The 7,541-nt window shown below is 51.4% G+C and overlaps 1 long non-coding RNA gene across 2 annotated transcripts; it reads left to right on the forward strand.

Moving 5' to 3' along the window:
- The first annotated feature begins 1,760 nt into the window (after positions 1-1,760).
- Positions 1,761-5,527, forward strand: LOC110352041 (uncharacterized). Of its 2 annotated transcripts, XR_002400369.4 has the most exons (3): positions 2,002-2,165; positions 2,363-3,160; positions 4,911-5,527. It is a non-coding gene; the product is annotated as an uncharacterized lncRNA (long non-coding RNA). The 2 variants fall into 2 exon arrangements; XR_002400368.4 differs by lacking the exon at positions 4,911-5,527 and having other exon boundaries at positions 1,761-2,165; positions 2,363-4,112.
- The last annotated feature ends 2,014 nt before the right edge of the window (positions 5,528-7,541 follow it).

The raw sequence follows: 7,541 nt of genomic DNA on the forward strand, positions 1-7,541 counted from the left end.
CCACTGTGACCAGCAGTGAGGTGTCCCCGATGCACCCCACCTGCCCTCCCCGCTGTCCCCCACGTTTCTGCACCACCGGCTGTGGGTGCACATGGGCATCTGTCCCAGGCCAGCAGGCTCCTGACCCCAACCTCTGCCAGAGCTTTGCCATGCCAGCCCTGCTCACTGCCCCCTTTCCTTCCTGTGTCGTCTCCCGTGAATAGTCCTGCAAACCAGTTCAGCAGCTGTGCAAGTTAAATGAACGTCAAAGCATGCACAACACCAGGTCCCACGCAGCACACGCTGCTGTGCAGAGAAGAAAACCTTTCACCCCTCGCTGCCATCCTGGTGACTTCATGTGGGGGGGGCTCCTGCTCTGCTCCCCATGCAGCAGGACGGGTGGGCATGCAGGGAGAGCCCAGCGTGGCTCCAGGCCTGCTGGCAAGGGGAGAACAAAACCTGCAGTCAGCTGGAAGCAGCAAGACACATCCCTTGGCAGTGCAGAACGTAAATGCAGCAGCTCTGTGCAGCACAATGGGGACTGAAGAGATTTACACCACGGGTGAAGATGCATCCCTGCGTGCCTGGAGTGAGCTTTGGCTCACCCCAGGGCTGTGCCGGGGTGCCGGCAGCCCTCCTGGCCGTCCCCAGCCCTGGCTGTCCCGTGTGACTGTCAGGAGGGCCAGGATGCTCAGTGCCACGCTGCTGTGCCAGCTGGGCTGCCACCAGCACCGCGTCCCCACGGGCGGCCGCGACCTTTGTTTCCCCCCATTGTTTGCGGTGCCCATTCAGACGCTCAATGAACCCGCCTGCACCGCGCTGATAGGAGCCGCTTGGTGCTGCTGTTTGTGCTCACCTGGGGAAAAGGTTTTGTTGGCGGCCGTTTGACTGGGGAAGGAAAGTGAAGCACGATGGAACCGTTTGGAACACGCCGAGGAGGTTCTCGGTTCTCCTCGTGGGCAGGGACGGGGGCCTGGTGCCGGCCTCCTGCCCAGGGAGGCAGCAGGAGCAGGGGGGAGCAGTGCCAGGCGCAGGGGAGCCGCACACCACACTGGCCGAGGGCACGTGCTCGGGGGCTCAGGATGCACCGAGTGCCCTGCACGTGGAGCGGTTCTGTCCTGTGGGCCTGACCGGGGCCCCTGACGCCGGGTCTGTGTGAAGCAGCAGCGCGGGTTTAAAAGGGCCACAGGGAACGGCGAGGACTGCAGGCAGGGAAGCTCCAGAGGATGATGAAACGCGCTGGAATAAATGGCCTCATTCAGAGCGGCGCTCAAAAACCCCGCATTGATCCGACGGGCTCAGGCGGCTTCTCAATGGCAGCGCCGTGGCATCCTGCTGAGTTCAAAAGATGGTCTTGTCTGGTCTGAAACAAGGCACTCAGACATTGCCGTCATTCAGCACATCCCAGAAACACACACTCCTTCGCCCCCTCCTCCCCCTCTCCCCTCCGGACACTTTCCTGTATAATCCCTCCCTTCAGGAGCAGAGGGGTCCCAGCCTCGCAGCTGCTCTCCAGGACTCAGCCCACCGCTGGCCGCCCCTGGCCCCTGGGCGCAGCAGCTCCTGCTCTGCGGAGATCTCCTTCGGGCAGCGGTGGCTGCCAGGGCACAAATGCACGCCAGGTTATTTCACTGAGATTCCTTTGAAAGCAAGGAGGTGTCTCGGGGAGGTAAATGCGATCTAATCTGTGCTAAGGTTTTCAGAAATGGATTCCACCTTTTCCTGGGAAACCTGCACTGTAATTAATCTGGCCAATATACAGACATTTCAGAGAGGTTTTTTTATGCCAGTGCTATAGGGATAGGTGATTTGCACAACCAGATTTTGCTGCTTTTTACCATGACAAAGGAACCGGGTTCATATGAATAAATCTGTAGCAAGACCACACACAATTATTAGGCTTAATACCAATTGTCCCTCATTAATGTTTCAGAGGAGCGATTAGCATTTTGAGGCAAACAAGGTGTACTTAGTTAGTGGGACGCGACCCAGCTGTCATTAAATTACATCTATGATTAATGATCTTCAGAGGCAGAGAGCTTCAAGTTTGGGCACTAATGAAGAGCTCAGAGGGAGGAGAAGCTGGCACCCAGCACTGGGACAGCCCGAGGGCAGAGCCCAGCGCCTCGGGGATGTCCCACATGGGGATGTGGTCAGGACAGGCTGCACGGGGAGGCTCTCATGAGGTAAAACAGCCAAAGGCTCTCAGGACATTTCCTTAAACCAGAATGTTTGTGATTGTGATGTATTGTGATGATCCTAAAGCAATAGCCCCGGCAGAGAGCAGATGCCTCCCACGCTGGTTGTTGCTGTGACACGATACAGTTGTGGCCCTGAGAGCATCAAAGGTGTTCCAAGCATAAACCAGCGTGTTTCTTCACAGGTTGGGATCACCGAATTGTAGCACCATTGAACAGCCCAGGCTGGAAGGGACCTCGGAAGATCACTGGGTTCAACCTGCCCTGGGAAGAGGGAGCCTAGATGAGATTATCCAGCACCCAGCCCAATCCCATCCTGAAGACCTGCAGTGATGCTGATTCCACAACATCTCTCGGGAGGTGATTGCTCTCACTGCAAAAAAAAATCTTTATTGTATCAAGAAAAAACCTCTCCTGGTACAAAGTGTACCAGTTCATTGTCTCTTGTCTTTCCCATGTGGCTTCTTGGGACAGAGCCTCTGCCCTCTTTGTAGTTACCCTGAAGTATCAGAATACTGTGACGAGGCCTCCCCAGAGCCTTCTCTTCTCAGGGTGAAAAGACCCAACTCTGTCAGCCTTTCCTCACAGGGCAGGTTCTCCAACCCTCGGATCATCCTCATGGCCCTCCTTTGGAATCTCCCATCTGTCCTCATCTTTTCTGAATTGTGGGGACCAGAACTGGACACAGAGCTGCAGGCACAGCCCAACAAGCGCTGGGAGGAGTGGGATGCTCACCGGTTTGCAAGCAGGGCACAGTGCTCCTCTGATCTGACCAAGACAGCCCCCCCAAAGGGGGGTTACATGTTCAAAACACAGTGTCTGGGGGTTGGCAAGGTCGTGTCAGATGCTGAACAAAGACATGCCCCACAGACAGGCTTTGCTGGGTGAGAAGCCATCTGCCTCACTGGCCCAGCAGCACTGGTGCCTCCACCCAGCAGGGCAAGTTCTCGGAGTCTCCAAGTGCCCCAGTTCCTCATGAAATGGTATGATTTATACAAAACTTCATAACTTACTCAGTAACTGAAAATGATTATTAAAAGTGGTTGAGGAATTGCAGCACAGAAGGTCATTCTGTAACTGGGGATTGAGTAAACAGTGGAGGCCAGGAGTTAGTGTCATGAACAGACGTGGCCAACGGGTACTTACAAATGTTTAGTATTTAGAGGAAAAAAAATGCTATTTTTGCTGCCAAAATTTAATTTAATTAGGGATTGTTTGGGTTTTGTTCTTTTTAATGTGGTTTGTTTGTTATCTTCATTGAGAAGCATCATTGCCATGGTAACTGCCATGCCGCGTGTGGGGCAATGTGCACACTTTTAAGCGGCGCACAGGGTGCGGCGTACCCACGGACGTGTGTAGCCAGTATGCCAGAGGATGCGGGGAGATCCATAACAAGAGCACTAAAAAGCTTCGAAACAAATTAGGAAATGTTATTTGTCTGTACAAACAAGAACGCTTTCTTGGCCTTCCTTAGTTTTTATTTATTTTTTCTTTTTTTCTTTTTTTTTTTTTTTTTTTTTTTCTCAACACTCCTACGTAAGCATTAAAAGAACAGAGGGAAAATTAAATGAAGCTGTGGGAAGAATGCTGAGTTTACCATCTGATTTTGATCTAGGATATTTCCGTGGAAATAAAAAGATTTTTTTTTTAATTATTTTTGTTTTTCTTGCTGGACAGTTGTTGCAGACACTTAGCAAAACAATCAAGATGCACTATTTGGCCCAAAAAATGTTCAGTAGTGTGTGCCCAGTAAATTTGCAATGGGAAAACAAGCCGAAAAATGCTGCTTTTTCCCCTTTCTGTTGGTTTTGTGGGAAAGAGAACGCTATGTGCACTATGAAAACACCAGAGATTAAATAGCTCAGCAGAAGACAAGGAGGCGTTGCACAGGTCTGCTGTCGGATGGCCAGAGGGCTCTCCCCGCAGCAACGTGCTGTGCAGCCAGAGGTGTTGCTGAGGCCGGGGTTTGTGTGTGCACAGCGTGGTGAGGCCGAGGGCAGCAGAAGACACAAGGGCACGGTGGAGACCTCCAGGGCTGTAGGTGTGGGCCATCACTGGGGCTACCTGCAGCTGAGCACCCAGGTGTTTTCTGCCCAGAAAAGTCAGTCTGCAGCTGCTGCAAAGTTTAATTAAATGCACAAGCTTAGTTTATACCTTTTTTACCCCTACTTATTTCTATTGATTTATCTGGTTTCCAGCTGCAGATTAGCATAGCACTGGCCTGATTTACACTCCCATTGCTTTTAAGAGTATTACAGTTCACAATATCATCCATTTAAACATGATGTGATACTCACCGGGCTCGTTCTTCCTGCCACTGAAGTGAGTGAAAAATTTGCCATTGACTTCAGTGGATCAAAACCTTAATAACTAATTTATAGCTTATTATATTATTAATATTTGAGTTCTTTCTAACACGTCCTAAGTTACACCTGCTATTTGAATGCGTGCTGCCAGCACTGCTCAGTGCTCCCTGCTGCTCGAGGCTACAGGTTTACACTGGATATCACTTAAAGTGTGCGTGCTTGTTTAAAACCTTACTTCATGGTAAGGTGCATGGTGCCCTGAGGAGCTGTGCCTCCCCATCCCTGGTGGTGCCCCGGGCCAGGCTGGGTGGGATTTGGGCAGCCCAGGCTGCTGGGAGCTCCCTGCCATGGACTTTGAGGTCCCTTCCAGCACAGCCCAGCCGATGGCTCCACGTGTCTGTCTCACCTTCCTCTCTGGTGTCCACAGAAACTCGCCACTGCCGGGGCTTTCCTCTCCTCTCCTGGCCCCACGGGGGAGGAGGTGAGAGGAAGGGAAGCAGAGAAGGCAGAAGTGAGCTCCATGTGACCGGGACCGACCTCCAGCCGAAAACGTCACGCTGCTGCACAGGGCTCTTGTGGTATTTGCACACTGAGGGCACGGAGTTGTTGTCATGTCAAGAAACGTGGGGAAGCGTGCGCTGCTCGCTTCTTCCTTGCTAGCGGGAGAGCCGCGTGCAGTGCTGATGCAGAGGCCTCGGATGGAAACTCAGCGCTCCTCCCAAACACCGACCAACCCAACCTCGGCCTCCCCGGGGTCTCCCTGTGAAGTTACCCACCTCAAAGGGCCGGTACCAGGAGAGGGGTGGCTGGCAGTGACCTGGTCCCATCGTTACCCGAGCCCTGCTGTGACCTGCACGTGGCGCTTCTGCTGCAGCGCAGCCGGCACGACGCCTTGTCGCCATGAGATCTGAAGCTGAGAACATGGCATGCCTTGGACACAACTCATATCTATTATTTAGAACTGTCCTCCTCACAGAATTAATTAACATCTCTCTCTCTCTTTTTTTTTTTTTTTTTTTTTTTTTTCCTCAGCACAGCACATCTAGTAAGAAATCTGGCATTTTGACAGATGACTATGGATATTTTCCTATAGAGACATAACTGGGGGGGGGGAAGAAGGAGGCATGGGCTCTCATTTGTAAATTGTTTAATAAAATTGCACCTGGCAGGCACCCAGGAAAATGAATGGTAGGGGAGCTTTCACGTGGTAGCTTCTGGGATCGAGACGAGGGGCTACCAGAGGCACCCACAGGGGGGTGGCCCAGGGGGCAGGCAGCTGCCACGCTCCGTATGCGAGGCTGAAGGGTGGCATGGATCTGGCTACGGCAGGAGTCTCTGCATGCGGGGTGGGAGCTGGGGCTGTCTGCGCCCTCTACAAGCACAGAGCTGAGCCCAAACCCCACCTGACAACGCTGGCACAAGGAGAAAGAAGGAATAACGGGCATGAAGGGATAAATTCAGTCTGGAAACAAAACTCCCCAGCTATCAGAGAGGACTGATGGAGCCACGTGGCAGCACGTACAACTGAAGGCCAGTACAGGAGCTGCATTCCCACCAGGTCCTGTGAAAACCCAGGTGCAGCAGGAGAGGCTCCTCGCTGTGAGCACCTCTGTGCCCTGCAGCAGCTCCCAGTGCCCAAACTGGCTCAGGAGGGGTTGCAGGCAGCCGAGCACAGGTGGAGTGGAAGCGATCACAACATTCAGCCTCTCCAAGTCCAGCTCCAAAAGCATCTCTCTGGTTTCACCACCTCCAGACAAGAAAAGCCTGTGCAGGAGGTTACGGTTCCAGCACCGAGTTGTGGTGGTGTGCATGCCAATGCTTGCACTTCACCGGCCACCTTACTCCATAAACGCATCATCAGTGGGACACACACGAAAACACTGGGTAGTGGCAAAGCACAAGTCATCTCCTCCAGTGTGGGTATGGCCCATAATAAGTCACGAGAGACAGAATAAGATATGAAGGTCACTCACTTATGCATGGAAATAAATTATATTATACCATCAACTAAGTTTCTTCAGCCAGTCATAAAGCAGAATACTGCTAAGTAATTTACTCGCAAATGATGGTTATAAAACGCTCACACTCCAACAAATCAAATGGCAGCATGCCACCCAAATCCCCATGTTGTACCCACTGGTGAAGAACAGTGAAATGCCCCCAGCCCCAGCCCTGGTGACGCTGCTGACACAGGCTCCTTGTGCCTCATCTACCACCAGCGCATGGCAAAGCCTTGGGCTTCACGCCAGTGCTGCATCCCTCCACTGCACACCTTTGTGCCACTCTCTGAGTAATTAAAAAAAAACATCATAAAAGTAAAAATTACCTGTTCCTGGCCACTTCTTATTTGCAGGTCTGAGAAGTGACTCATCTTGCTTATTTGCAAGATGAAATTATAAGGTGGATGAGGTTTTTGTCACTTTCTGGGCACCCTCATCACCTCTTGCCCAAGACGTGGAAGATGCCGCCATCCAAAAATACCCAATGACCACATTTCCAGGGTTTGCGTCCCACAAAAAATTAATAAAGCTCCAATCTAAGATCTCAAACTACTTGTACAACATGCAGTCCAGCCAGAGCTGCCAGCGCTGGTACCTACACCTGAAACAAGCATGTGTGGGCTTCCACAAGCTCTCTTTGCGGATGTAGGTGGAGAGGGAGGCTTTATTTTCTCTTGTTTTAAAGCCAAGCTCGGTCTCCAAAGCTAAAACTGCTCTTCCAGACACTTGAGTGTGGCGCTGCTAGTGCCTTGGGCACCTGTGGGCAATGCCTCAAGCCCAGACCACGTTGTGTGAGGATTTCTTTCTCCTGACAAAAGAAATATCATGTGAATATTTTCCTTCATAATAAAATTCAGGTGTCACGTTTTTCTTCTAGAAAACTGGGTATGACCAAACTTATGCTAAAAATAATAAATACTGGTTATTTTGTGAGGCTGTGTGTTGATATCGGAGATGCATAAAGCAATACCTTCTTTAGCATTTATATGTTTAACATAAAGAAGGAAGCACACACATACCACAGATTCTTAAATAGAAGGTGAGGCAAGGCAAAACTA

This window comes from Anas platyrhynchos, chromosome 7 (genome assembly GCF_047663525.1).
Source record: "Anas platyrhynchos isolate ZD024472 breed Pekin duck chromosome 7, IASCAAS_PekinDuck_T2T, whole genome shotgun sequence".
NCBI classification, from domain to species: domain Eukaryota; kingdom Metazoa; phylum Chordata; class Aves; order Anseriformes; family Anatidae; genus Anas; species Anas platyrhynchos.